The following is a 4,651-nucleotide window of genomic DNA, read 5'->3' on the forward strand; positions in this document are numbered from 1 at the left end:
TGAGGCGTTCTATATCTAACATAATACAGATCGCCTATATGATATAGGCACTTCATATTCTAGGTATAAAGTAAATAAACAACAAGGAAAAGAGAGCCGTCATCTAAGGATAGGCGCTCTGTAGCTGTATAAATAGAGAACGCCTACCACAGATAGGCGCTCTCTTTTCCTTGCTTTTTAAAAAAAAAAATTATATATTGTTATTATTATTATTGATTATAAATTTATAATAATAATAATAATAATAATAATAATAATAATAATAATAATAATATGCATAAATAAAATACCATAACAATAACATTTTATTTATCAAAAAAATTAAAATACATGTATTTCAATTACAACTGAATTCGTTGAGGAAAAAAAATACATTACAAGTTCTCTAATACTACTGATTAATTATTTATACTACAAACAACAATTGCGGCTTTGCGGGTTTAGAGAAGAAATCAATACAGGTTGTGTCAATGCCTGCGATTGTTCAGCAAAATTTCACTCTAATATCTGTAAAACATGAAAAACAACAAATGATAAGAACTACTTGCATATTAACAACAAGAACAAATCATAGAATAATTTAAATCCAAATAGTATGTAACAACGTAACATGCATATTAACTGGCCAAATGACGCTCAATAACTAAGTAATCAACTTGAACATGTAACAAAAATCCATTCATAAGCAACAAGAAATCAAGAATAGATCCATAAACAAGAAGTAAAAGTACAGTGTATAATCACCACGATCCAATCCACCACCAACACCGCGATCCAAACCACCACCAACACCACGACCCACTGCCCCACCACGAACCAAACCACCACCAACACCACGACCCACACCGCCACCTACACATCACACTACCCACACCACTTGCAACACCCACGACACACACCACCACCTACACCTCCCACTACCCCATCAGCCCCCACGACCCCACACCACCACCTGCAGCACCCACAACACACGAAAATACGCCACGCCACACCACACCACTTATAACTTAACCAATTTAAATAAAAATTAACACAAGAAATTATCTCTAAACAACAAAAAATAAAATCAGATCTAAGTAATAACAAATTCATTATAATCAGAATTTGAATCAAAAACAAAAATTAAGAAAAACTAAATTTATATTATAACCTAAATTAAAATCAAATCAAAAATTGAAAAATCTTGAGTAATTAAATACTCAAATCGACATCTCATGGCTTGGTGGTGGAAACTCATGGCTGAAAGGTGGCTCGGTGGTTGACACTCGTCAGCTTGTGTCTCAACGGTGTGTGTGAAAAGCTTGTGAGATAGGCGGTGGACTTGTGGGCGTGTGAAGCTTGAGGACGGTGCTTTGGGATTTGAGGAGAGAGAAAGAGAGGAACAGGGGAGAAGAGGAGTTTTGATCTAAAAGAGAAAGGGAAGAAGATGGGGAGGGGCGACTCTCATTTGATATGTTTTAGGGTTAGGGGAGTTATGGGTATATGCGTGTTCAATTAGCTTGTTTTTTTTTAATACTTACAGAACTATTAACAAAAAGAGGCGATTTATATTGTATGGTGTACTTTTGGATAATACTTATAGAACGGTTAACTAAAACATGCGCTCTATAGGTTTCAAGATACAAAACGCTTATCTTACATAGGCGATATGTATAATTCTAGAGATCGCCTATGTAACTTGACAGTTGTGTATTGTGTGTTACTTATTCTCTAATTTGTGGTAGTGAATCCATGTTCTATCCAATACATTTCATAAACCAATCCGTTTCCTAAGTCATTTCCCTAAACCATAACTTGTTATCAACTTTTCGTGTCCACATCGCAAAACCGAGAGAAACTGATTTTATGGCTATGTAATTTTGATCCAATTATTATTTGGTTGGATAGGATTTTAAATAAGCTTTCTAACCATATATCATAAGCCCAATTCCGATCTATAACGAAAAAGATATGAGCAAAACACTAAACTCGGCCCAAAACCGACACCCTTCCCCTAAAATGGCCATATCTTAAAATCTACAATCATTTTTACCTGATTTAAATTAGGTTGGAAAGTAGACTTGATAAGCTTTCCAATGATATATTATATGCCTTATTCCGAGCAACAGATCAAAGTTAACGCAATTTGAAAAACGCGTAAAAAACTGGAATCGTCGCGCAGGCAACCAAACCACCGCGTCACAAGGGAAAGTGACGTGGCACGGGGCCTGGTACCGTGACACGGGAATTCTCAACGTGTCATGATGCATGGTTCCGTGACACGGGAATTCCCGTGCTCTTTTAACGCGTAAATTTCCCGCGTCACGGTGATGATGACATGGCACGGGGTATGGTACCGTAACACGGGATTTTTCACCGTGTCACGGTGCTTTCCCGTGTCTTTTCCTCGTTTCATTCCCACGTGCTTATGAATTTGGACGCAAAAAATCCACCGTGTCACGGTATGTCTTCCCGTGTCACGGTGCACACCTCGTGACACGGAATTTTCTCGTGTCTTTTTCCCGTATACCCTTCACGTGTTTTCACTTTCCGTAGGTCAAATATTTCCCGTGTCACTCCAGTTGTCCACCGCATCACGGGATTTTTCCCTGTCTGACGGTGCCTGGCACAGTGTCACGATATTTCTGTCGTGTCGCGGTGTTAATTTTTAGCGTTTTTATCTTTTTAGGGTTCCGCGTGTTCCCTCTACTCAATTTCCCTATAAATAAGACCCTCATTTCTGCAGTTCGGGGCACCAATAATCATTCTCTCTCACCTTACACCAAAAATCATTCTCTTCTCCCTCTTTACCCTAATTTCTAGCCTCCTTATTCTTCCATAAGAATTTCCCTAAGCGCTCCAAGGAGTCTATACTTAACCCGAGGTTCCGTTCTTAAACCAAGGCGTGAAAGGTTCAAATAACTGAGGGTTTGGACCAAATCAACTCTACTTTTTATTTAATTTAATTTAATTTTCATTTACTTTATATTTTTTTATTGAAGTTACTAACATTTTATTCATGATGTAGCAATTCAAAAGAACGTACGAAATGTGAGTAATTAATTAATTACTCTTATTGTATTTTAATATTGCTAGTATCATGATTAGGGTTATTTTATATTTGATTTGACTAACACTATTATTGTTAAATTGCTTCCAATATTAATGTTTATTCGATTGTTATTATGATCACTATATTGCATGTTTAAAGGGAATATGTAATTGAAAATCACGCCTAATAAGATAATTTGGACAACCGGTTTAGGCTCCTTTATAATCTTGTTATTTAATTAAGTGATCACTAATATTTTAGAATTATGTGTTGTATTAATATTCAACCAATTTATCATAATAATAGTTTGGAACAAATTGAATCTTTGTTTGTATGCCTTTGAGATCGTAGGAATCACTTTTCACAATAAGAATCGAGTAGAGGCCAATACGGGCGAATGTGATTCCATGACTCACTTCGTACCATCATCCCCGATCCTCCTTTCATGGTTTCGAACCATATGGAGTTAGTAATCTCATGGATTATGAATAGGGTGTAACCTTCACGGGTCAATCGTTGTTGCCTTTCGTTGTCCCTTAATCGTGGTTGCCTTTTATGATCCGTGAACGGTTTACAAGTTCCTTAAAAACTTGTTGGCGGCTCCCTACTTTCCTTGTCCCTAATCGTTATGTCAGTTCCCGCTTCCTATGAGTGCCAAGCATATTCACACATTCTTTAACTTAGGCGCACTTCGAACGATGCCTACAATTTGGCGACTCCACTGGGGAGGATTCTTGGTTATTTATTGACTTGAGTGATCGGTATTTAATTAAGATGAGTGGATGAGAATTGAAATATTCTTGAAAAATATTCATGTGATTAATTTGGCATTTTTGCATAAGCATAGACGTTTTAACGTCGCATTTAGGTTTGTCCCGTAGGAAAAATTGAATAACTTGATTGCGTACGAAGGAAAACAGGGCACCATTCAGATTTTCTGACTGCCGTGTCACGGTGCAGTCCACCGTTTGACGTTGGGTTGCACCGTGGCACGGTGCTATCTGCCGTGTCAAGGTAGTTCTAAAATCAGTCTGGTGGCTTGTTTTCTCTTATCACATACAACTTACTTCGATTTTTCTGAAAAAACGTATGTGTTCTACATGCGTCTTAGCCTCGGGGGATTTAAGCTCTATCAACCCAAAAACGCTCATGGAAATAAGGGTTCATCCGAGTTATTAAATCCACCCAAACCATGGAGTTGAGTTCGATTTCATCACGAACTCCCGGAGCTGCCCGTTGGCATACACCCTCAAGGGAGGCTGCCTTGCTAACGCGTCCAAACTCTTAATCATGGTACCCTATTGACACCAAATAAACCTAACCATAGTCGAACATAAAAATTGACCTTAGGTTGCGAACTATTCTTTGCATCATTGTGCCTACGTGTTTTATGTTTGGTCGTTTTGATCCTAACCTTAACGATCTTTCTTTGTCTATGGTGGATTATTTTATGACTAACGATTGCCAATGGACCGTACTCACTTAGTAATTAGCGCAAACTAAGAAAAATTGTCATGCCACGTTAGCATCCACCGTGCCACGGGAAATATCACCGTGTCACGGCAGCTTGTACCGTTTGCTGTGTCACGGTGCCTAGGAAATAAGTCCAGTCAGCTTTTT

At 38.0% G+C, this 4,651-nt stretch overlaps 1 long non-coding RNA gene across 1 annotated transcript; it reads right to left on the reverse strand.

Moving 5' to 3' along the window:
• Positions 1-282: 282 nt before the first annotated feature.
• Positions 283-1,509, reverse strand: LOC110716707. The gene is made up of 2 exons (XR_002510563.1): positions 1,151-1,509; positions 283-507 (listed from the first exon to the last, which is right to left on the reverse strand). It is a non-coding gene; the product is annotated as an uncharacterized LOC110716707 (long non-coding RNA).
• Between the last annotated feature and the right edge of the window lie 3,142 nt (positions 1,510-4,651).

Source organism: Chenopodium quinoa, unplaced genomic scaffold (assembly GCF_001683475.1).
Source record: "Chenopodium quinoa cultivar QQ74 unplaced genomic scaffold, ASM168347v1, whole genome shotgun sequence".
NCBI classification, from domain to species: domain Eukaryota; kingdom Viridiplantae; phylum Streptophyta; class Magnoliopsida; order Caryophyllales; family Amaranthaceae; genus Chenopodium; species Chenopodium quinoa.